Genomic DNA, 27,605 nt, shown 5'->3' with positions numbered 1-27,605 from the left:
TGATGATCAGGTCTAGTATATTATCTCCCTAGTCAATCTATGTTTGGTTAGTTGAAGTCTCCCAGTATGATGGTATTTTGTGATACATTCATTTCCTCCAGTGTCTTCAGGAAGGCTGAGTGGAGTTCTTGAGATTAGGAGGGTGGTCTGTAACATGCTACCAGTTGTATAGCAGTTTTGCCTATGATTAGTTGCACCTGTATGGTCTCTGATGCTTCATGTGTTGCTACCAACCTGGAGGTGTGGGTGTCCTTGATGAATATGGACACCCCCTCCCTTTGTGGGTTTAGCCGGTTTTTAGGGGGGAAAAGCACGAGGTATAGCCTGGTAATGCTGGGGTGCTCTCAGGAGCCTTGAACCAGGTTTCAGTTACTGCACAGACGTCAATGTTCTCCATGCTGAGGAGTGCATCAAGTGCCTGCATCTTGAGATTTAGACTTCTGGCATTGAGCAGCATTACCCTTAGTTTTTTTCCATTATTGTTTTCTAAGGAGGTGGGTTTGTCAAAAGGCACTATCAACATGTCATCCCAGGCAGACAGACATTGGATCCCTTAGAATGACACCAGTACTTGAGCCAATTGTTAAAGCTGATCATCTTGTCTTTGTATTGTGATATCATTCTTGGTGAACCAGCCTGGGCTACATAATCTTTCATGTAGTCCAGGAGGGTGCGTCTCAGTCATTCACACCAGCATGGACAATGATAGACAGCTCACAGTCACCTTCTCCTTGTTCAGCCTGGTCAGCGGGACATCAGTGTGTCTGACTATAGAGTCACCTATTACTAGTGTATAAGGCAAGGTGTTTGGCCTTAAGGGCTGTGATTGGTGACACACTGATTTATTGAAGTATGTGTTGCCTGTGTTTTGTTTTGAGGTGGTGGATTTTGGTGTCTGCTTTGGGAGCCTCTGTTGTTTTGGTAAGTTTTTATTAGAGCCTCGAGTATGTCTTTGTTTTTATGTGTTTGGTTTGCAGTTGTGGTAGGTCTATGTGGGACTGGGATTGGTCATGCCAGCCCTGAGTTGAGAGAGTTCAGCCTCCAGTGTGGCTATATAGTTGCATCTCTCACAACATTTGTGTTTGTTGGGAGGAGGAGAGGGTTGTTTGTGTACATCAGACAATTGTGTAGCATTCTCCAAGATATCCAGACCAGACCAGAACTGGAGACGACGCCAATCGTAATCACCACCCGACATGCTAGAACTGCTGTAGGAGGTGCTTTGTTAAGGAAGGGGGAAGTGGATAGGGGTAGTAAGTAGATGTTAGTTTTTACTTAATGCTTAGTGCTTTACTTTAGGTAAGTACAAACAAGGATTATTTTTTTTTTTTTGGGGGTTTTTGAAAAACAAACAACAAACTTTCGATCTTTTAAAAATAATGCAACAAACAGTTAAAAACAGTTCAAGCTAGTTCAAGGTAGCTACAAGAGCAAATTCAAATAAAAGCGACATGAAAATCTGGTTAGCTGATAGACAATGTGCCACTTCAGATGAGTTGGAGAAGAAGGGAGACCTATACCTGGCAAGAAGGGCAGCTCTGCACAGAAAAGGGATCCCCAGTACTGCTCATGGGTTTAAAGGAACCCATAGTGGGCAGCACAGACTTCCCCAACAGAATCTACCAGTAGCAGGGGAAGCCACTAGTCCAGGTACACATCCAGGAGCTAGGGGCAAATGTTTTGAATGCAACCAGTGGGGCCATGTGGCATACAGGTGTCCACGCAGGCAAGGTGGGGAACAAAAGGTGAGGGAGCCAGTAAGTGGGAAAGACAAAATGACAATAGTAGGTTGTCTTGAGAGAACAAGCGTACCAAACTACCATCATGCAGATGTCCTGATAGGGAAGGATTTGGATGAGGCAGTACCATGTGTTTGTGCAGTTACCCGCAGTCAGGCTAGGAGACAAGCATGTGGGTCTGGTATCTTGGGGGAGACCCAAGACAGATTACATACTTGCAGCTAGGACTGGTGAGGTGGTTACTTCAGGGAGGGAGCTACCCTGTAACAGTGAGACTGAAGGTGAGCCACAGCTGCTTGGGGGTACTGATGGTCCCTTGGACAGAGTGACTGCAAAGGTAGAGGTGAGTAGTAGTACCCAAGCTGACAGTGAGGCACCACTGTCAGAGGATGCCAGACTTCCTGTGGAAGGGGAGCTGGGAAGGGTTACAAGGAGATAGTTGAGACAGGCTCAGCTCTCAGACCCTACATTGCAAGGCCTGAGGCAGGTAGCTAGGGAGGCACCTGATTCTCAAGGAAAGGGGGAAGCTGTATACTGGGACAAAGGGTTACTTTACAGAGAGTGGACCCCTGATGGAGGGCTAGAAGGTGAGAGAGTACAGTAGTTGGTAGTGTCTAGAGCCTACCCTCTGGTGCTTCTAGCCATAGCCCATGATATTCCCTCTGCTGGTCATATGGGCATAAAACGTACAAAGATGCATATTATAAAGAACTTCTATTGGCCTGGAATTTCCAGAAATGTAACAGGGTACTGCAGGACCTGTGAGAAGTGCCTAAAGGTAGGCAAGGCAGGAGATAAGGTGAGAGCTCCTTTAATGCCTTTGCCTGTGATTGAGGAGCCATTTCAGAGGGTAGCTATGGATATTGTGGGTCCTCTGAGTACCCCAAGTTCTAGAGGGAAAAAGTATATTCTAGTGATAGTGGATTATGTTATATGATACCCTGAGGCAGTGGCTTTGTCCTCCATTGTGGCAGAGAAGGTGGCAAATGTGTTGTTTAAGATTTTCAGCAGGGTAGGTTTCCCAAAAGAAATACTGACTGACAGAGGTGCCAATTTCATGTCAGACCTGCTGGCTTGTCTGTGGAAGTCCTGTGGTGTGAAGCACATGAAGACCACCCCCTACCATCCCCAGACTAATGGTCTTGTTGAGAGGTTAAACTCTACAATCAAGGCCATGCTATGGGCATTCGCAGATCAGTTTAAGAGGGAGTGGGACAAATATTTGCCCCATCTGTTGTTTGCTTACAGAGAGGTTCCCCAGGAATCCACAGGTTTTTCACCATTTGAGTTGCTGTATGGGCATAGGGTGAGGGGACCTTTAGATTTAATTTGAGGTGAGTGGGAAGGTGAGTGCAAGTCTCACAAGGAGTCTGTTGTGGCATACATCCTAAACCTCAGGACAAGGTTCAGGGAACTCATGGGCTTGGCCCAGGAGAACCTGGCAGAAGCTCAACAACAGAAAAAGGTGTGGTATGACAGGAATGCTTGAGCTAGAGAGTATGCTGTGGGACAGCAGGTAATGGTTCTCATTCCTGTCAGACACAACAAGCTGCAAGCAGCTTGGGAAGGACCCTACAAGATGGTAAGAAAGGTAAGTGATGCTAATTACATGGTGGAACTGCTAGGCAGAAGACGGGCACAAATTGTACCATGTTAACATGATGAAACTTTACCATGATGGGGTGGCCCTTGTGCTGAGCATTTGCAGTGGATTGCAGGAGGAGTCTTAAGGAGCTCTGGGGACTGATCTCCTCAGTGAGGCTCGGGCTGACACCTCAGTGGAAGGGGTAGCAATGTCCAAGCAGCTATCTCCTACCCAGGTTCGAGAAATCCGAGCAGTGTTGCAGAAATTTTGGGACATGTTCACTGGGAAACCAGGGTGCACCCACCTGGGGCAGCACCAGGTGGATACAGGACCTCAAAGGCCTATTAGGCAGGCCCCTTATAGAGTGCTTGAGAGAGTCAAACAGACTCTGAGGGAGGAGGTACAAGAGATTTTGGAAATAGGAGTGATTCAAGAGTCCAACAGTCCCTGGGCCTCCCCAGTGGGTCTGGTACCAAAGAAGGATGGCAGCACCAGGTTCTGTGTGGACTACAGGAAATTAAATAGTCACAAAGAGTCAGATGCTTACCCAATGCCTAGGACAGATGAGGCCCTAGAGCAGCTGGGTGGGTCTAAGTATCATACAACCATTGATCTTACCAAGGGTTACTGGCAGGTGCCCTTGACTCCCAGTGCTAGAGAGAAGTCAGCCTTTGTGACTCCTTTTATCTTGTATTAATTCAAAAAGATGCCCTTTGGGATGAAGAATGACCCAGCAACTTTCCAGAGGCTGGTAGATCATATCCTAACAGGAGCAGGCAGGTTTGCCCTTGCTTACCTAGATGATATTGCCATCTGCAGCCATTCCTGGCAAGAGCACCTTCAACATGTCAGGGAGGTGCTGGGCAGACTGCAGAAGGCAGGGTTGACCATTAAGCCAAGCAAATGTCAGGTGGGTATGGCAGAGGTCACCTACCTAGGACATAGAATGGGGAGTGGTAAGATAAGACCAGAACCTGCCATAGTGGAAGCCATTCAGGCATGGCCTGTGCCTGTTACTAAAAAGCAGGTGAGGGCATTTTTAGGGACAGCAGGGTACCACAGAAGGTTTGTCCCCAGTTATAGTACCATAGCTGCTCCCCTCACAGACCTGACAAGGAAGAACAGGCCAGATAAGGTAATGTGGACCCCAGCATGTGAGCAGGCATTCCAGAAGCTTAAAGAAGCTTTGGGAGGACCCCCAGTGTTAGCCAGTCCAGATTACAGCAAAGGATTTGTTCTGCAGGTGGATGGTTCAAACCATGGGGTGGGGGCTGTACTTAGCCAGATTTCTTCAGAGGAGAAGAGCACCCAGTGGTTTATCTCAGTCATAGGCTAAAACCCAGGAAGGAATGCTATGCAGCTGTAGAAAAGGAATGTCTAGCCATAGTGTGGGCACTGCAGAAACTTCAGCCTTATCTGTATGGAAGAAAATTCACTGTTATGACAGATCACAGCCCTTGAACATGGTCAAACAGAGCCAGCCGGTTGCTAAGATGGAGCCTGGGATTGCAAGCATATGATATGTCCGTGAAGCATTACAGTGGGATTAACAATGCCAATTCAGATGGGCTTTCATAGGTTCATAGGTTTATAGGTAGGTACTAGGCTATTGGCCCTAGGGCCTATACAAGCCTAGCCAAAAATGTACCCTGGCTTTCGCCACCCAAGAAAATTATTTTCCTGTGCCCCTGTCAAGCAGAACCACAGAAGTGATCCCCGGGGTGAATTTCCTATTACCCATCCAAACATCAAGATTTTTCTTGAAGAGTGCTAATGAGGAGCTCTGTTTGACATAGATAGGTAGTCTGTTCCAGAGTATGGGAAGTCTCTGGGACAGGAATCTATCCCTCCAGCATGTTCTGTTTATTGTGGTGACAAGGTTTAGGTTCCTAGAGCATGTAGCTCAGAGGGATTGGGATTTCTTTAAGTGGAGCATGTCCAACAGCTCTGGGTTTGACATAGCTTTGTATGTTAGGCAGAGATCGCCTCTGAGTAGGCGATATGCGACGGAGTAAAGTTGGAGTTTTTTGAGATGGTCTGCGTAAGGCATCTGTTTGAGGCCAGTAATCCTCTTTGTGAGGTATTTTTGCGGCCTTTCCAGTTGTTGTAGATGTCTTGTGAGGTACATACCAAAAGGTTGTACTCTATAATGGGTCTAATGAGTGATGAGTAGAGGGGAACAATGACCCTTTTTTTCTGGATGAGAAACCTTTTGTGATGAGGTGTGGCACATAGAAGGATTTCCTGGCCACTTTGGCAATGTAACTATCAAAGGAGAGACGACTGTCCACCTGTGTCCCAAGGTCTCTATCACACTTTTGGTGTTAAGTAGATTACCACCTATGTGGTAGTTCATGGGTACAGAATTTTTACCAAAGGAGATGACAATGCACTTTTTGACATTGAGCTTGAGACCATGTATTTGACACCAGGCATCTGTCTCAGTGAGGCCCTTTTGTAGGATGTCCACATCATTAGGAGTTTTAATTATGGCTCCTAGTTTGCAATCATCTGTGAATTTAGTTAGCCAAAGACCTCCTGTGTTAGTCTGTACTTCAGAGAAGTAGATACCAAACAGGAGAGGACCCAGGACTGAACCCTGTGGTACTCCACTTGTCACTGGTCTGAAGTCTGATTTGGAGTCTGCTACTTTCACAGTGTGGGTTCTTTCAGTAAGCCAGCTGGCAACTTATCTTGTGACATAGGGATTTATACCTAGTTTAGTGAGTTTATCTATAATTCCAGAGTGGGGGATGGTGTCGAATGCCTTGGCGAGATCTAGATAGGCTGTGTGAACCACCTTATCCTCATCTATGGCTTTGGTGACTACTTCAAAGAAGTCTATCAGGTTTAGGAGACATAATCTGCCTTTTACAAACCCAAACTGTGTGGGGTCCAGGGTTTGGAGACAGGGAATGGGGTAAGGTATACTCAGATAGACCTAACTCCCTCAAGCAGCGTTTCTCAAGGGTCACTTGCAAAACTAGCTTGAGTTCTCGGGGGGGGGGGTATGTGAAGATTGGGTGAAGATAGAATTTTGGAGATAATTCTGTTATCTGTAAATATTAATGTAAACCACAGGCGTGTTGTCTTAAATGGTAAAAATAGTGTTATATATGAAACTGAAAAAATCTAACAACAGTGCACTCTACTGACCAAGTAAATGTTGTGACCCTTTGATGTTAAAACTCGGAGCCAGTGTGAGTCTAGAGTGGGACATCCTGCCTATTGTTTTAAGGCCAGAGTTAATGGCCAGTATTTGCATGCATAAATGTCCTTTATTGCTCTAGTTTCTGTCCAGAGGTGAAGAATGTAAATGTAGTTTCTGTTAGCCTGGGAACCCAGGGAAGTGTGAAGAATGATGTAATGTGAACCAGGAATGTGATTTTAAAAACAGAGAGAATCAGAGAGCATTAAGCATTTTTGTCTTGACCGTCCAACTCATCAGCACTGTCTTGCTCTATATGTAAGTTTATCTTAGACTTGTGTTTTCTCTTAGAAATAGCTAGAAACTAGAAAGATTAGACTGTTTTCTGTGATGTCAGAACTGTACTACTGAATTATTGTAAGTATTTATCTGTGATCTCTGAACTCTTGACTAGCACTGTGTAGTAAAAGTATTGTCTTGTGTTTTGACTATTTGTTATTAAATATTTTTAAACCCTTTCAACTGTGGCTGTTTTTATAAAAGTAATTTAAGCTCTTTAGAGTACTTGCATGCCTTTTTTGAAATTGTACAAAGTCACTTCAATAGCTTTAGCCCTGGGCTATACTACCAATTGGATAATAATATTGCACAGTAATAATTGAACACCCTTTTAAGAGCCTTTGACTAGCTGATAAATATTAGTGGGTGGTGGCAGCTGGTACTACTGTATAGTCTGGGAAAACGGGGTACAGTTGGAGAACCTGTGCCAGCCTTCCCCAGGAGTGTCTGTGTGGTTGTATAAACTCTTCTCAAAGTGTGTGTGTGTGTGTGTGTGTGTGTGTGTGTGTGTGTGTGTGTGTGTGTGTGTGTGTGTGTGTGTGTGTGTGTGTGTGCATGTGTGTCAGCTGCTTGGGCAGGGACACAAAGCGCTGGTTGGACAGAGAGGGTGCTGGAGGTTTTAGCTTGTCCACTGGGCTGAGATCTGGACCCTATAGCCCTGTACTGACTGTGATCTCTGTATGCTTTTAAGGGAAATTGCACTTTACTGTATGTATTTGTTATCCTTTCCTCCTATATGAGATGCCCCTCACTGGTGTTAGTGGTGAGGATTGAGGCTCCTTGATTGCTGGGCCAGAGCACAGGCATCACAAGCAGTATAATTCTTTAACACATTATTAGTCTCAAGGTTCAATTGACAAGCATATATTATTTTGTATCATACTATGATGTGTTTCTTATTACACCTATACCTTGCCTGTAACAAATACAGGGATACCACAGGTGAGTTCAGACCAACAGTATAACAATTCTGGAAGGACAGCAATAGTGTAACACAAAACCAAGTAAAGAACATCACCCCTGAAAAGATTACTTGCACTACAATACCCTTAGCCATTAATTCGTACTGCCACACATTTAAAGAACTTCAAAGTACAGCTGTTAAAGGATGTTTGTAATGCATATAAATTCACATCTACAAATATATTCCACCTCTTATGCACTATGTAACATTTATTAATGTCTAAAAGTAAATCTCTGACACATCAAAATTACTATTCACATATAGGAGCAGAAGTGATGCATTCTGTAAAGCAATGTAAAAAAATTAAATCATAGTCATTAATCTATGTAGCTATTTTATAAAACAATTTCTGTTAAAAATTACCAAGCCATGCTGCCAGTATGATTTTCCTGAAGCTTCACTTTCAGATTTACCAAGCCATGCTGCCAGTATGATTTTCCTGAAGCTTCACTTTCAGATGAGTTCATAGAGCTCCCAATCTTTGTCACCTGAGGTTTATCTAAGTAGATTTTAATACTTAGAGAATCAAAGAAAGACAGTGTAGACACTGCAAAACCCATTTTTTCATCCTCAGACTCTACCACCATTCCACAATCAAAAATGAAAGTTATAAACCTTCAAAATTATTTTGTTTGCACACGCACACACACTCGAGGGCACACAGACACACACATGCACACAAACACACACACACACACACACACACACACACACACACACACACACACACACACACACACGCACACACCAAATTCGCAGGATGAATATCTTTCCAGAAACACTTCCTGTTCCCATATGATGTCACCCAGTCATATGATCTTTCTGAGCCCATTAATATTAATATGAAAGCAGGCACATGTGACTAATTTTGCCTAAAACTAAAATAATAAATCAAGTGATTTGAAAAGCAAACTGCTGAAATATGTTTTTAATGTCAGGAAGAAGGTAAAAAATAATTTGATTTAAAAAAATTGTTAGATGCTTTTTAATACTGTAGTCACACGAATATCAGTCTTATCTTTAGTGGGATCATGTTCAGGAGAGCTGGTTTATGGTTTCTTATGTGGCCATCAAATTTGTTTGGTTTAAAGTGTTCATTCTATGTCCTTTGGCTAATTTTGTTTTGTTACTGTTGGCTGCTTTTGCTTTATTTGGCAAAATGGTTATACTTCTCAAAAGATAAGCATTGTTTTCATTTGTTGAGACAGTGTGGATTTTACGGGTGCATGCATACATTGTTTCTATATGTAGAACTGTTATATGATTTTGCATTTTGCCCCTGATACTGTGGTGCTATGTACTTCTTTTGATATTTTGAACATAGATTTAATGTCTGGTCTGTTTTTCTTCAGTATTTCTTCTTGTATTTCTGATATTTCTGATGTCATGCCATTTTCTAACTGTTTATTGGTAGAATGATCAAGCTGTCCTAAAGCTTTCCTTCTGAGAATTGTTGATAAGTATCTCAGTAATGTCCTTTTATTTTATAGTCAAGGACTGTAACATTTGGCTATAATATTCACAAATATACTGTGCAGTACTTTACAAGGGATTTGTGTTGTATAGACTGTATGTAATAAGAATACAAGAAGAGCAAGAAATTGGCATAAACGTCACTGTGTACCAAATAACCAAAAAACAAAAAACAGTAATGCTGCATGGAGCCACTTGTTGAAGTAAACTATGAATAAAAATGTATTCCAGATTGAGTGCTTTTGCCCTTCTGACCAGGGACTTCATCAGAATCTGAAAAAATCTCATCACTTTGTTTTATATAGGACGTGCTATTAAACACCAGCATTATTAAAAATGCTAAAAGAGCAACAGTAAATACACAAATATCAGTTAAAATGAGTGTTACACCTAATTTATGACACTTTTAAAAATACATTTAAAATATTTAAAATGTATAGAAAATACTTATAATCAGCACATCTTGTCAGTCTACCTAAAAAAACAGACCTAAGAGAATGTAAAACAAGTGTGTCAGGGTGGTCAATAATACAAAAAAATATACATCTAGGTGGTCAATAATAAAAGAAAATAATGAGAGAGCAAGCAATAACTAGAGAGTCAAACTGGGAATATCAATTCATCAAAAATGTTATCACTAACCATGAACAGCAAATCAATAAAATGATGTAGTAATGCCCATAAAACCAAGCACTTAATACAAAACAAGTCAATATATGTGATCTTACTACCATAAATTTGTTATTGGTTCATATGTTCATAGGAGATTGTTAGGCTAACAGCTCAAGAGACCTTATAAGCATAGCCAGTTTTACCCAGATTTTACCCAATTTTCTATCCCTAGGGGAAGGATAAGAACGTTCAGCAAGTGGGATTTCAACTATTTTTACAGACTGAATCTGTCCATAAGAGACATGGGCTCCACCCCAGGAGTGAATTTGCATTTTGCCTTCCATCGTTTCAGATTACATTGAAGATGGTCAGGGAAGACTTCTGCTTCACATGAACAGGAGGCCTATTCTAGAGGAGGGGTAATCTCTGGGACATATATCTGTCTCTCGAGCTTGATCTATTCATGTCAGAGATCAGGTTACCTCTCAACTGTACAGATTTTCATAGAATGTCCAGATTTTTGCCTCATATTTTTGGTGTGTTCCTCCTAAAATCTGTACTTTTCTGGCAAATAGCTGAGGACTGAAGTCATTAAATAATGACAAACATTTGAGTTTAAGACTCCAAATCTTTCAGAAAATTCATGCTAATGTAAACCCCATTATTCTATCAACTTTCTAAGTTTGTAAGAGCAATATTTAAAATCTGTTCCTATTTGTTCCACCATCCTTTTAGGCTTTGTCCAGATTTTTTTTGCTCTAAGAGATTGAGAGGTTTACCAGGTAAACTTCACGCAGCTAGTTTTGTGAATATGCAGCATTTCTATCAAAAACTGTCTTGTAGGTCAAGACAGAGATCACCCATCAGTAATCGTCAGGAAACTGAATACAGTGATAGGGCTTTTAAATGCTCCACATATGACATGTTGGTTATACCCTTGGTCCTATGAAGGCTGAGTACAGTAGTACTATGACATCCTTACATCTGAATGCCATGCCCTTACTTATAAGCTGAGCCACATAGAAGGATTTCTTCACCACAGTGGATACAAGGTGGTCAAAGTTCAGATTACTATTTATCTGATTACTCAGATCTTACACCACTGGGTCCATTCTTAGGGGGTACTATCAATGTTGCAATGTGCAGGGGTATTTGATTTCCCAAAGAGTATTATCATGCACTTCTTCACATTTAGTTTGAGGCCATGGCTCTCACACCAGTCATTAGTCTGCATTAGACCTTTCTGTAGTATATCAACATCATTTGGGGAGTCAGTGATTGCCCCAAACTTGCAGTCATCAGCAAACTTGGTCAGCCAAAGGCCATCTACATTTGCCTTGACATCTGAGTAGTTTATTCCAGATAGAAGGGGAGCCCAGTACTGAGCCCTGTGGAACTCCACTGGTGACTGGCCTCTTGTTGGATGTGGATTACCACACTCTAACAGCATGTCATATCTGTGAGCATTTGGCCATCCATCTCATGATATAGCGGTCTATGCCCAATTTTCTGAATTTGTCTATAATACCACAGTGGGGTATTGTGTCATATGGCTTGGCCAGGTCGAGATAGGAACGTAGGTGGTATGTACTGTCTTACCCTCATCCATCATCTTGATGACCTTCTCAAAGAAGTAGGCAGGACTTGGTCTTCACAAAGATGAATTAAGTTGGGTCTAGAGTCTGGAGATTTCCTATGTTGTTGTTAATCAGCTCCATGATTATCCTTTCTATAGCCTTGCATATGAGGCTAGTCAGACCTATTGGTTGGTAGTTTCCTAGGTCAGTTGATGGTCCTCCCTTGTGCAGAGGGATGACTGTTGCTGTCCTCCACTCTACTGGGACAAAGCCTGTCTGGAGACTGTGGTTAAACAGATATCTGAGTGGGTCTGCTAGGTCATGTTTCAAGATATTTAATAGGCACCCTGGGATGCCATCAGGGCCCACTCATGCTGTGTTTCTAGCTTTAGAGAGTGCAGTGATGACCTGTTCTTTTGTGATAGAAAACACAAAAGGCAGAAGAATGGTAGGGAATATTTTATGGGGCGTGACCGGAGGTGATGAGGGGATGAAATCTGAGTTGAGTTTATTGGCCAGTAGATTTGCTATTTCTTCTGGCTTAGTATAGGCAGTGCCATCTACAGCCAACTTAGCACATTGTTGAGTGTTTCCCTTAAGGTTTCGGACATAAGTAAAGACTGTTTTGTGGTTATCCTTTGCTGGGGAGGCTAGTTTATTCTTGTATTTAGCTTTTAAAGACTTGACTAATTCCCTGATTTGCCTATTGAGACTATTGAGGGATTTTTTTCTCTGTTGTGCTCCCTCCCACTTACTTGTAGACAGGAATTTCTTCCTTCTGTTGTATAGTCTATTTATTCCAGGGGTCCATCAGGTTTGTTTGTTTTTCCAGCTAGACCTGGGTTTAGCTTGGTCAGGTACTGCAGTTTCTATGAAGTTGTTTAAGTGGTTGTGCAGGGCATTCATGTATATTCTGCATAGTCCTCCATGTTTTCATGCTTAGAGGGAGTGTTAAAATTACATATGCTGTCACTTTATAGGAGATAATTTGCCTTAGAAAATTCTTTAGGTTCTTAAGGTTTGATGGGGGTACTACCATTACATTTATATCAAAGTTGACCGATTTATCATCTCAGTTTACCATTGAGGACATTATGCTGGGGGGCTGCAATGCTCCCCCATATTTGTGAGTACTATGTCAAGGATATTTGAGCCCCTAATGGGAATGCAGGCAGGCTGTTCCAGAGCATTTGCATCGGCAAAGTCCAGGAATCTCTGAGCCTGCATGTTAGTGATTGTATGTTTCCCAGTTTATGGAGGGTAGTTAAGATCACCCATGAGTAGTGTGTTGGACTGAATGGTAAGTGATTCTAGTAGCTTCAGGTACGCAGAGGGTATTTCATTGTTAATGGTTGGGAACCTATAGCTAGCGATGATATGGTGGGGATTTTGCCTATGGTCAGTTGGACATGGAGTAGCTCGAGTAATTCTGCTTGACTAATCTAGAGGTGTGATTGCTTTTATATAAATAGAAACACCTCCTCCTTTCATTTTTTTCCTTTTCTGAATGTGTGATAGGCATTGTAGCCTTACACTGCTGGGGTGCTTTCTGCAGCCTTGAACCACATCTCTGTAACTGCACAGATGTCAGCATTTTCTAGGGCAAGGAGAGCTTCCAGGGAATGCAGTTTCTTTTTAAGACCCCTAGCATTAAGTTTGATTTAGATTTAAGCAGTAAGTATCTTTAGCTTGGCATTAGAAGAATTTGTTATCTTGGTAGGTGTGTTGGTTTGGCACTGCCTAAAAAGGCACTATGGGGTTGTTAATGCCTTAGCCAGTATTCAAAAGCCTAGAGGCAGCAGGCATAGACCATCTCTGGAGAAACAGCGTGGCCTGTCGATCATGTTGTCCCAGGCTGACAAATACTGGATCCCCTTGACACCTGTAGTTAAGCCAATTATTGATGTCAATCATTTTCTGTTTGTATTGCGATATGCTTGGTGAGGGAAGAATGCTGCTTAATGTGAGGGTCATACAGGCCTGTGACATGTATTCAGAGAGGTCCATCATGTCTCTCTTCATATAGCCCAGGGAGGTACGTCTCAGGTCATTTCACACCCACATAGACTATGACTGAGTCATACTAGTACTTCTGGTTGAGTGACCTGAGTGCCTGCATGATCTGGGGAATCCTGGCCTCTGACAGCCAACTGACTATAACCCTCTCTTTATCCAAAATGGCAAGTGGGGTGTCTGTATGTCTTATGATGGAGTCTCCTATGACCAAGATATTTGAATGTGTGGTATTTTGCTTTAGGGGCTTGCTTGTGGAGACACTGTGATGTGTATTTTTATGTGTAGTGGTTGGTGTTAACTTGGTTTTGTTTGCATGTGGTTTCTGAGGCAGCTTACAGGAGGCCTCTGAGGTTTGGATAATTTACTTGTGAGTACCTCTGCATATGTGGGTTTATGTGTTCAGACCTTATTTAGTGAGGGAAATTATTTGTATGTACTGAGAACCTGTTTGGCATTTGACTTGTCAGTATGTGAGAGTTGTGTCTCAATTTTCATAATGCAACTACATCTCTCACATACTGTCTTTGTTTGTTTCAGGATTAAGTGGTTGTCATCTTAGATTTAAAACCCAAGTCAGACTGAGCTATCATAGCATCTAAATAATTAACATTAATTCCACTAAAGTTAAAAGTAAACTTTAAAAAAAGCTGGTGGTACTGCTTAAATAAGATATAAAGTTGTCAGTTTGTTCAAATGGATTGTCCCATAAAATGAAGATGTCATCCAGGTATCTAAGATATAATTTACATAAATTGAAAAGCATTGATTTAAATACAACTTTTCCCATGCCAGTACCACCAGGTTTGCGTAGATGGGAACACATGCTGACCCCATGGCTACACCCTTAACCTGTTTAAACATTGTCCCTTCAAAAATTTAAAATTATTATTTAATACTAGAAAAATCAATTCAGTTAGCAATGTAAAAGAGTCAGTGGTTAAAAAGTTGCATCCTATTAAACTGTTAAGGAACCATTCAGTCTTCTCTTTATGAGGTATTGAAGTTAATACATCCACCATATTTTTGTTACGAAACCTATATCTTTGTCCCAGCCATTAGAGGTGAGTCTCCCTAAAAATCTCATCAACGTTTTAATAAATGAGGGTGTGACTTGAAAATAGATTTAAGAGAACTATCAATAAATACAGCTAAAGGATAAGATATAGATGCCTGAGCTGCCATGATTAGCCTGAAGGGGGGTTGCTGACATCCTTATGGATTTTAACAATACTGAAAATAGCCAGAATAAATGGTTCTGTGATCTTTAAAAAGTTGTACACCTCCTCAGAAATCCTGTTATCCAAACAAAAATTCCTGCAAGTATAGATCAATTTTACTATAAGCAATATTTATCTCACTCCTGGAAACTGCAGTCTATGTTACCTGAATTATGCAAGGTTTTAAATGCTGTAGTTGAATAATGTATGGAATCAAAATTACAGTGCCATCCCTTCATCAGGCTTCATAATACAAATTGTTTTATTATTCATTAAAACATTCAAAACTGTCATTTATTTTAGACTCAAATTGAATTTTCTCAAACCTTTATTTTCCTTGTTCAAATTGTAAAATTCTGTAACACGTGCTTTCTCAATTGCAGCAATAAATGGATGTATGACTGGATTGAAAACACTTTTTTCCTAAAGTGTCCTTGACTCTAATTAGGTACAAATATTTTATTCTCTCTAAAAAATACCCCAAGATTCAATTTCCTAGTAAAAAAATTAAGTTCTGTAATAGCCTCAGTAATGTCAAAGGGTTTAGTAGGAATACATTTAAAACTCTTTTCAAACAGGAAAATGCTCAGGTTCAATTTTTTTATACTACTATAATTAAAAATATCATATCCATTGTGTGAAACCATCGTCCCATCTGCTTGACAATTAGCCAGCATTTCCTGCCTCTCTTTTTGGCTTTCTTCTTGTTCACCCTCAATTGTCCCTGTTGGCTGGTTGTCCCTGGTGTGTAATAATTGAATCTGTTGGGATCTAGGCCACTGAGTAATGGGAATGACTGGCCAACCTCTCCAATCTCCATAGGACCAGAAAATCCAGATCATTATGGATGTCAAACCCATTGTTCTGACAGATGTGGAATGTAGTTTTAGGACATTTTTAATTTTCCATGAAGTGTGACAGTTTGTCAGTTTAAAGGCAGCTTAGGACCAGTGGTACAGGACAAAAGAGCATCTGATAAAACTGTGTCCCCATATGCTCCCACTCAATTGTCATGCAACGGTCTAATTTATTATTCAAGTGTGTTGTTCTCACACTGTTTTTATATTCTAAAAAGAGGGTGCTTATTTATTTAAAGTTATAAAGGTTTAGGTGGTGTGGTCATCTGTGGCTTAACAATATTTATTAAAATCATTCAGAATAATGACATTGTGCAATAAGCGCATCCATTTTGCAGATAGGTGTATGGCATTTCAGCTCTTTGCCTCTAAAAGGGATAGCATCTCAGCAGTGGAGAATTATTGTAGGGGTGAATTGTGTGGCCATGTGGGTTCCACAGCTCCAGGGGAGGTCCATAGCTAGTCAAAACATATTTTTAAAGATTTTGTTATATTCATCACTATAAACGTATTCTAATTAGTTTTTGTGCTGACACTAGCAATCATTAGATACACATCTTTATTTTCAATTTACAAAAAAAGTTAAATGACAGATCCTGCAAGTATTTATGTGTGTTATTTGTACAGTGCCTGCCATTTGCACAATTGCAGCATAGGCGGGTACAGCTATTCATCTGGGACATTAATTATTTTAACCTTTTCTAGTCACACATGTGAGAAAGCAGAGGAGGTTGCTGCTCTTGGCTTATAGATATGTGATTTCATATTGAAATACAATGGGAAGCAAAGTTCTGGCTCAGGAGAACATCAGAACATCAGACCAGTTCAACAGATTGAGATAAATGACAGGAGGAATGGATAGGTGGTTCAACATTTTTAGGAAGGTCCAAATTAATCAAGGTCATGAGCTGAAGTAGAGGTACTTCAACTCCAGCTGCAGAGATAGCAAAATCACAGGAAACATAAATAGTACCACTAGAAAAGGAAAGGATTGTGAACTTGCCAGAGGGTATAGGCTGAACGTGCCTTTCTAACTGTGCTCAAACAAAAGAAGAAGAAGACAAAACAGTTCTTAAGATTGTGAATTTGTCTCATAAATTATCTGAAGTGGAAGCCACCAGAATTAGACTTAATAAGGGCTTACTATGTCTAGGCAATTAATATCCTGTATTCCAGCTCAAAAATATAATTTCCTTAGCTATACTCATTTTCTCGTCCAGTATTCTTGACAGAGTACTCTATACAGAATTTTTAGCCTGCCAACTCATTACAGTCCCAAAATATGTGTTCCTATTTAAATCTTACTTCCCCATCACACCTCCAGCATTTGCCATCATTCTCAAGAAAAATTCTTTGAAGTCTGCCTAGGGTATAAAATGTTCTGTCCAAATACTTCCAAGCAAAAATCCTAAATCTAGATTTTGTTGCATATTTGGGAGATATACATATATCCTCCCTTTGTTTTTTGTGAAGTGTATATCCAATATCTCTTCCCAATCTTTTCTGACCTCTTCTGATTGATTCCTATACTTATCATGCAATATTTTATATGCTCTACTAATTACCCGTTTTTTAACAACAGCTTCTGTTATAGATGCAATTCAAAACTCAACTAGTGCAGGTCTTTCATTTCAGATTCCCTTATCCCTTCCTCTTTGTCTATACTCTAATATCAAAACCTGATAGGGAAGGCAATCACCAGCCTGCAATCCAAATGTTTGTTTGGCCTCTTCCCATTCTATTTCCTTCTCCAATTATTTGTTTTTAATACATTGGTTCCTTTGCCATCTTCCTCCAGTAAATTCCAGACCCATCTTATCTATTTTGTGTACCACAAATTGCAGCCATCCCTATTGGAAGAATCTCCTTTCTCCATTCCTATGTTGGCTAAGTTCTCAGTATACTTTCTGCTACTTTATGACTATAATATTCTGTATGACTATTATTATTCTCCTTAGGGATGTACATCCAAAATCCCAGTCTTTACTTATTTCTTGAATTACCTCCCACTCTCCATCATCATCCCTTTCCCCCTTGAATTGTAGTTTTCTGCTTGTGTTATGTATGAGAGCCTTAACTTTGTAGCTCTAACATATCCCTACAAGTAAAATAATCCTAAACCTCCTTGTTCTATTGGGAGGATCAACTTATCCAACTTGGCACTTGCCCTCTTCTCCTCAAAAGTGAAATCCTTTAACTTTTTATTAATTACTATCCAGAACTTCTCCTCTGGTTGATAAAAGTATGCCTGATTTGTGTATAAAATTAAAGGAAATAAAACATTTTATAGATTGTATCTTGCTATCCATATCCATAGACAAGAGCTTCCAGTTTCTTGTTTTTTGTATTATCTTTTGTCTAGTCTCTTCCTGCATATCCTTAGTAGCAACAACTGAATCATTTTAATCCATGTTGCAAAATACTCCATCTTATCATGTCCCCATAAATACAAGTATTGCTGAGACAATTTATGTGTGGGTGCAAAATTTACTGCTATAGCCTTTGTTTTATGTTCATATATTTTATACTTCCAAAAGACTTGAATCTGTCTCAAAATGTTCCACAACAACAGCATGTATTTTTCTGGATTTATCCAGCACAACATAATATCTGCAAATATAGCCAACAGCATTTTTTGATCACTAAACCAATTATAGCATTGAATTTGTGAGTCACTTATTTTCCTTGCTAATGGTTCTAAATATCATCGTGTCCTCATAAATATGGGTATTGCTGAAACAACAAATGTGTGGGTACAAAAGACTTTATATATGTTTTATCTTTATTAATTTTATACCCCCCCCCAAAGAAATGGAACTGTCTCAGAATATTCCCCAACATTGAAATGTCTTTTTCCTGGTTCCATCAGGTAAAAAATGTCATCTGTAAAAAAAGCCAACTTTTCTTGACTACCATACCAATTATATCCTTGAATTTCTGAGTCCCTTATTTTCTTTGCCAATGGTTCTAAATAAAACACAAATAACAAACGAGAAAGAAGACACCCCTGCCTGGTTCCTCTGTTCAGATACAACTTATCAGAGAGGAACCTTTCCACTTTGATTTTTGCCTATGATTCCCTCATATATTAATCTAACTATCCTTATTATTGTATCAGGAAATGCAAATTCTTCCATTGCCCCACTCAAAAAGTCCCAGCTTACTCTGTCAAATGCTTTCTCTGCATTAAAACCCACCAATAACAGCAGTATTTTCTTACATTCTGCTTCCCTCTGGATCATCACTGTTCTGTCAATGTTGTCAAATGTTTGCCTCCTCTCCATAAAACCACACTGAGTCATAGCTATCAATTTTGACATCTCCTTTGCCATTTTTTTAGCCATTATAGACATAAACACTTTATAATCATGGTTTAAAATCAAAATGAGCCTATATGAAGCTGGATCAGATTGGTCTTTACTGTTTTTAGGTATTACAGTCACCATAGCTTTTTTCTAGGATGTTGGTGCTTCCCATCCCTTTAAACTACTCTTAAACAAAACTTTCCAGATCTTTATCACTTTCTTCCATCCTAGCTTTTAAACTTCCACCAGAATGTCATCTTTTCCTGGATACCTTCCTGCAGATCGGTTATACATCACCATTTTTATCTCATCTCCTCCTATTCTATTAGTTTCTGACCCTCATCTACCTCTAACCTTGGCATATTTAAGTCCTCTATAAAAATTTCCACACTTCTCTGCTTCATACAAATTTTTGTAAAATTTCTGAAATATCTCTAATACCTCTACAGGGTCTGTGGTTATTTTTCTTGTTACAGGCTCCCTACGTTTGGCAACAACCCTTTCTACTTTCTATTGCTTTTATACACATAAAACCAACACAGTTTTGATACATTTAATGGAATATATAGTCATTTATTTAATGTAATTTTTTAAATGACTGTATTTGAAAGATGTACTTAAAAATGTACTTACATTATGTATTGATATTTATAGTTCAAACATTTGTTGCTATCAGGTGTAAAAGGAAAGTGCAACAGCCTAAAGGTCTGTGTTTGTTTAAAGTACTGTTTACTGTTTACTTTAAGTACAGATCTAGCAGTACTATAATTGTTAATTGATCAATTAATTAATTGGAAGAGGAGGTATATATATTGGGACATAATTGTGTTGTAAAAATGTTCCAGCAGAAGGCAAGAAGCTGAGGTACCAGAACATGTTAATAAAAGAATTTGTGCCCTGCAGTGGTGTTCCTGTTCATGGATTATATGTTTCTACTTTCTGTTATCTAAGTCGTTAGGCCAAAAGTTTTTGCACTGTAGAGTTAACATAAAAAATAGTTGCTTAACAGCAATCTTTGTAAATGTATGTGTATTATCCACATACTCCCTTATTTTCTGTTTAGCATTCTGCTGTTGTGCTTATTCTTGTTATGTGAGATTTCCCTTATTTTGCAATTGTTTACCTTTTGTCAGCCCCTCCAAATAATTTTTATTACATCTTAACTAGATCTCTTTTTCTTTTATTTCTACCCTATTTTTAAATTCATTTTATCACACTCACTAGCTATAACTTCTAGAATGCTTTCTATCTTCTCTAATAATGCCTGGATAATTTCCACTACCCATTCCTTAAATTCCTTTCTTTTTAACAAGTTGGTGGGGGGTGCCAGTGCCTCATCTTTACTTCATTACTCTGCATTTTTAAATTACTAATTATTGGTGCATGATCTGAAATAGTTATTGGATGTGCATAAAAAGTTCTCAGTTAAATGCACACGTTCCTATGAAATATAATTTCTGTCAAGTCTAGCCTTGCTATTGTACCTTGGCGAATAATATGTAAATTCTCTCTCAGTTCCTATTACTGAATTCACGTCTTTCATACCAAATATTTTCATAAATTTCTTTGGAAATCTACCTTCTTTTGTTATATTCTCCCTTCTAGGCTTCCCAGATACATCCTCATTTTTACAAATCAAATTCTAGTCCCCACCTATAAGCAATATTCCCCTGCTGAAAGCTGATTATTTCTCCCAAAAGAAATTTAAGCTCCAAAATAGCAGTTTCAAGTAGAATATAAATACATGCTAGCTCAATCCTCATCCCCTGCCAGTAGCTCTTTACTACTACAAATCTACCATTATTGTTGTGACAGGTCCATACTCTGGGCCAGCAATCAAAGAGACACAATCCTCACCACTGACTCCAGTAATGGATGATCACTAAGAACAAAGATGGATTCATGCAGTTTACCATCAAAAGGTTGACAGTAACATGCTCGACAGCCACCTCCTCGACCATGGTAGGAGCGACTGTCGGAATGTCGATGTTCATTTGTACATCCATTTAGAAGGATGTACACAGGGCATGGAGTTATAGCCTGTATGTCAATGGGAGAGTTCTACCTTAAGATCGACAGAATTTGCCGATGTTGTTGCATCGAATCATACAACCTACTTTGTATTCATGAGTCAATGGTATTTGTCATGGAAATCACCATTTGCGGACGTGATTTTCATCCGTTTAATAGTAAACCAATTCATACAGTATCTTCAGATGCAACTCCCTGCACCAAGCACAATTTCCCTTAACCAAAGTAAAACTTGGACCAAAACCAGGACCAGTAGATAAAAATCCAATAAAAAACAACAAAAAAAAAAATCACTTGTGATTTTTTTGGTAACAGTTTCCCTTAAGACCACCTGGGAGCATGGTTTCAGACCTGAGGCTGGACTCTCTTTCTCTCTTCAGACCCACACACATCTCCACACTGACCACGTTGGAGCTCTGTGTCCCTGTTCCAAGTAGCTGACACACACACATGGATATCTGAGTTTGACACACATTCACACCTGGGAAAAGCTGCCACAGATTCACTAGCTGTGCCCCTTTCTTCCCAGACTCTGAGGTAACCACACTGCCACCAGTCAGCCACTCTAAGGCTCTTACAAAGGGTACCGAATTATACTGTGTAAATTTAATACTTACACAAATGGTAGAGCGTGACCAAAGCAGCAAGACTTTCAAGAGAAGCCACATTGTCACTAAAACAAGCATAAGTGCTCTCAAGATATTAAAGGTATTCTCTAAAGGACCAGCCACAATGAAAGGTATTAAAATATTTAATGATAAATAATAAAACAGAAAACAGGAGAATACTTAATACAGTAAACAACAGAGTTACAACCACAAATATATAAAAATAATACAGTTGGATAGTTTCTCACAGATGCAGAAAACAATACTAAATTATTCTCACTAAATGTCCCTAAGTAAAGAATTACTGCTCCCTGGCTAGTTACCACAGCAAAGGCAAGATAATGTCTCTCTTTGTCCGTGTGGATGTGTGAGATATATATCCTGTCAGAAATCTTTCCTGTCAGATTCCAAAGTGCTGCTGCAAAGGTTTCAAGGAAACCAGGTGCTGGCTACAGGATGACATCATCTCTGGTCACCTAACTCTGGTACAATACACACATAGAGCTTTACTATGATCTGTGGCAGCATCTGAAAACTATAACAGAATTTCAAACTGTCCACCCTTCTAGGGTACTCTGATAAACATACACATTTGATCAGTTGCAACAATACAACCTAATATGCATGCATACATTCTTTCTGTCTAGTAGTACCTACTGTTGATGCATTTTTCACACAAGCAACTTTACAAATATATTTTTAACTCAAACATCTGTACAAATCAGTGTGATAGTCAAATAACATAAAATTCTTTACAAAATTCCAGCTAGCTATGCTGGCATATGTACACATCTGCTGCCCTACTTTCCATGGCACTGTATCATAGCATCACAGTTGTATTTCTCTTTTCTCTTTTGTTTTTCTCTTCTATCACTACAGGAGCTTCTGTAGCAATTAATATCCTTGAAGTTCACACTCTAAACAACTGTTCCTGTTTTTTTCTTGCTGTGGCTCGTAGGGAGTATGACTACTTTTGGTGAGCCTGCTTCAATTGAGAGCCAGTAATCTCAAAATTCTGGTGATGTGTCTGCATTGTTACTACAAGTAAGCCAACAACTTTCTGTTATTGCTCGACAAGTGAATGGTAATACCTATGCAGCAACCCTCGGTTCTTTCCCAGATTCTTTGGGTTTGCCTCTCACCCAAGCTTCTAATAGGGAAAATACGAGGGTAAATACAAATGAACTTTTTCAAGTGTATTGTATGATTGGAAGGCTAATGTTTTTTCCTTTAATATGGATGATGTTACTGGACATAATAGTGCTGGGGAAAATGAAGCTAGCTTATCCCTGGCAGATAATTTAAACGTGTTTGAAAAAACCTTGTTTGAGTTTAAATGGCTCAAGCTCAAAAATAGCTATCTGCAAAAGAACATTGAAATGTCACAGGTTCCAAAAGGACTACACCTGTGGCATTATCCAAATGGAGCAGCAAACAATCCTGAATTCCTTGTTGAATTGCATGCCCTATTTGATAGGGTTGGCTGTGACTTAATGCATATAACGATTAAATATAACAATAAACGCATTGAAATGCTTGATAATAAGTTATCCAAACTGAATGCCACTATTAGTTCTGATTTATCCTTCAACCACTTTAACAAACATTTTGAAAACATTTTCTCTTCAGTTAACAAATATTGCACAAGAAACTATGAAAGGAAGGTGAATAAATTAAACTGGGATACAAAGGTGTATGCACAAAATAAAGCATATCCGCTACCACCAGGTTTCCACAGCAATGACCAGAGAAGAACCAATCAATGGCAAGAGAGTAATAGTGATGTCAGCAGACAAGAGGTTACAAATGAGCCTATCCCTTTAGACGGGGCCTGCCTGCAACGCTTGGAGCGTATTCAAAATCAAAGCAAGAAGAAGCAGTTGCCATCATGGAGGCAACAAAACACTTGGGATGTGCATTTTCAACAAGGGGCCTGACCAAAGCAAACACACAATTACTACAGGAAGTAATTGTTTCTCCAGTTGATGTCCTTTTCAAACCGAATTTTGACTTCAGCATGGGGGAATCTTCCGATGCTTTCATACAACATGAGAATGTGCTGGATTTGGATGAAACATTTGTGAGTACTGATATATTACCATCAATGAATATTATAGAAAATTCGGCCGGTGACTTTAAAATATATAATTATTCATCTACACTGTTAAATATGGGGCATGCTGACATTTTATCTAAGGGTTTTACTTTTGTGCAAGCAAGAAGGGCAATTATAGCAGATACGATATGTGATTTAAAGTTGTTCACTAGAAAATTTAATTTTAAAATGTTTAACAAGAAAAGTGTATCAAACAATGTATTACACCACCCCAGTGCATTCAATCCCCCCTTAACAATTCTATTTTAACATTTGAAAGAATGTGTGAATTTGATATTTGCCAGATTTTAGGACAAAATAGTGGACTGAATTATTCGAATGTTTCAGAATATGAAAACAGGTTATTGCATGAATTAATTGATGATTATATTAGGGGGATGAAACCTGATAAAGGGGGAGGGGTGGTTGTCATGAATTCTGTTGATTACCAATATCAGATTAATGCTAAGTACTGTGAAGACGCTCAAAATGATATTAATGTGGCATTTCATAGGATTGATCTGTTTCTAGAAGACATGCTTTTACAGGGTGAAATAATGAAAAATGATTATGATTTCATGTTGAACGAAAAACCTGCATTAGCGAGTATATTTAGTATACCTAAAATCCATAAATCCTTAATAAATCCACCATTTAGGCCAATAGTGGATGGATACAGGTCTAAAACATATTATGTGGCACAGTGGATAGACAGTAAGGTAAGAGAATGTATTTTAAAAAAATAATAATATTTTGAAAGACTCATGGCAGTTTTTAGAAAGGTTAAATACTATTCCTTATAGTGAAACAGACATTTTTGTGACCATGGATGTCCATGATTTATTTTCTGTAATACCTCATGATATGGGATTATCCTGGTTTGAACAACAATTGTTTTCCACTGGTATATTAAGTAATACCATGGTAAATGCATGTGTAACTCTAATGGAGGTGGTTTTGAAAAACAATTTTATTTGTTTTGAAGGTCAAACTTATAAACAGACCACTGGAGTTGCAATGGGGGCAGCATGTGCCCCTAGTTTTGCAAATCATGTTATGGCCCAATGGGAGACTGAGTATATATTTCATAGTGAGTATTCCAACTGTTGGTCATTATATGCTAGATTTTTGGATGATGTTTTCATTTTTTGGATTGACACAGAAGAGAAACTGAATGATTTTTTAGTGTACATAAACAATATGGTAGGCTTTCTGAACTTTTCTTCATAGTATCATACTAGAAAAATTTATTTTTTAGATGTTGAGGTTGGGAAAGATTTTTAGTAATCATTGTTTTTATTCCAACTTGTACAGGAAACCCACTTTTTCGAATACTTGTTTACACTATTCCAGCTGGCACCCTAAACATCAAAAGAAGGCTACTGTCTAAGGGGCAGCTAGTACATGTCACTAAAATGGTTTCTAATGATAAACATTTTATAATGGAAGCCAAGAAAGTGCTGGACATGTTTTACAAAAGGGGTTATCCTGAACAATTGTTAAATAGTATGTATCAGGAAGTCATTACCAAGAGACAAAATGGTATATACGTACCTATACTTGGACAATTTAGGGTAGATATGAATAATTGTCAAACTACTTTGAATAGTAATAACAAGTATGCACTTAGTTTCATTACTGCATTTAATTTGGATAGTTCTTCAATTTTTAAGAGTATTTGTAAAAAATGGTATTTATTTTTAAAAAAACAGTGATTTTATGGAGAAATTGGGTCCAACACCAACAGTGGTTTACAAGAAGGATAAGTCTATAAAGTTAGATTGGAAAAGAGGGCCAACAATAGTAATAAAGATAACACGAAGGGTCATTTTGGTACAAAAAGTGTGGGTGCTGTTCCTAGTGCCATTATGTTAATTCTATGGATAGCTTTTGTATAAGAAACAGGAAGTATAATGTAAAAGGATGTTTTTCATGTAACACATCTAATGTGGTTTATTTAGTGCAATGTAACCAATGTTTAGCTTTTTACATTGAAAGAAACAGTAGACCTTTTAAGAGACAGGTATATGAACATATTTTATATATTAGGAATAAAAAGTCTACCAACACACTTTACAGACATGTTGAAAGATATGATACTCACAATTTTAATTTTTTAATTATTGAACAGGTAAACAAGGATTTACAAGGGTGGGTAATAGATGAACATTTGGACAGGAATGAATTGAGATGGCAGATTTTATTAGATGCCTATAACTATCCTGGATTCAGTAATAGTTGTTCCATTGCCCCCTTACTTAAACTTATGCATTATGGCATTAAGTAAATTTTACTAATATTTTATATAATATGTTTTCAACATCTAAGATGTTTTATTTTATATCAAAGATTTTTTTTTACATTAAAGATGCTTTCATTTTAATGTTTTAATTGTATCATGTGACACTGATATGATGGGTATAAATTGGGTGTGTTTTTTTCATTTGTGATGTTCTGATGAAGTTTGTCTCAAACGAAAGCGCTTAATAACTGGTTATTAAAGTTTTTTCACTGAATTTTTGACTGGTTCCTTAAAGTTCACTCTCTATACAACTGTTCCAGTTTTTTTCTTGCTGTGGCTCATGGGAATTAATATAAGTACTCATCTTTTCCTTTGTCTCTGATATTCTGCAGAATATCCATCCTGAAATCCTTTCTTTATCAAATTCACATGTTCAGTTCTTTCTAAATGTGTCTCCTCTAGCATTACTATTTGCACTCTGCATTTCTTAATTTAAATAAATATTATTTCCTTTTTGTTTATACTGGTGAGACCATTCAAATACCAAGATAATAAGAAAATGTCACTATTATGGTAAGAAGTCATCATTCTTACCTATTATATATGGCAGCTTTTTTTTAAATGTCTGTTTCCAACTTTTGTGATACACACACACTTTAAAGTTTGGCAGGTTAATCCTTTATACAGTTTTTTCTTATCATCAACACTGAAACCTATATAGGTTTATAGGTTCATAGGTGTGTACTAGGCTAATGGACCTGGAGCCTTTACAAGCCTAGCCCATAGGATTACCCTGGCAACGTGCTACCTGACCTTGCTTTAATAATACCCCTCAAGCAAAAAAAACAAACACATTCCCAGAACACAATACAAACAGACATAGCTATGTATATTTTCAAATAATGAAGTTTAACCCTCCTACTAGGGTATTTATGACAAATAGACAGCTGCTAACACAGGCCTCAATTAACCTGTGCTTCTACTTACACTAATTATTGTCTGTTCTTTTTTTATCCTTATTCCCCCTCCCCCAGATGTGAAAACTGTTTGCATACTTTTAGAAATCATTTTAGCCTTGAAGAAACCAGTGTTCTATGTTTTATTGTCCTATTATCAACTTGTCTCCATGAAAATGTAAAAGCAAAAAGAAAAAAGGTAGTTCTCTGTTGCAACCTCATAGACAAACTAAAACATGTATTGCTAAAGGAAAACTTTTCATTACATTTGATGTTCCCATATTTACTGGTTTACACTAACAATTTGTTATTGGATTAAATGAAGGGTCTTTATCCAGAAATTCACCCATGCAAAGGTAAGAGAAAATGTACCACCTATATATATATTATGATCTATGTACTTTTACCACACCCCCACCTCAATAACCCAAGATTACAGGCTATTAGCTTAAACATGCTTTTTGTCAAACTTTTCTTCTTTCACTGCAATGCCTATAGTTCTTAATACCAAAAAAGAAGAAAGAAAGAAAGAAAGAAAGAGTAGAGGAAGAAAAAAGCATCTGTTTACTTTAATAATTTTAGCACATATAAGAACAACTAAAAATACTTTACTATAAAATATGCACTTTATATTATGAACATTTTCCTTCCTCCTGCCTTCCCCTCAGGGTCCTTCCAAATTTTAACCTTATTAAGTTAAGGGAATGCTTTTCATTTCCTCAAAAGTTTAACAAAGTCAATGAAAGTCCAATCATTCCACTTATTCTTATACAGCTGTATTTCACGGGTCTATATCACTTTATCGAAGACCCTATTTACCAATTCACTATTTGTTGAACCC

Source organism: Protopterus annectens, chromosome 6.part0, assembly GCF_019279795.1.
Source record: "Protopterus annectens isolate FY-2018-M chromosome 6.part0, PAN1.0, whole genome shotgun sequence".
In the NCBI taxonomy this organism is placed as follows: domain Eukaryota; kingdom Metazoa; phylum Chordata; order Ceratodontiformes; family Protopteridae; genus Protopterus; species Protopterus annectens.
The sequence above is the reverse complement of the archived record's forward strand: the minus strand, read 5'-3'. Positions refer to the sequence as shown.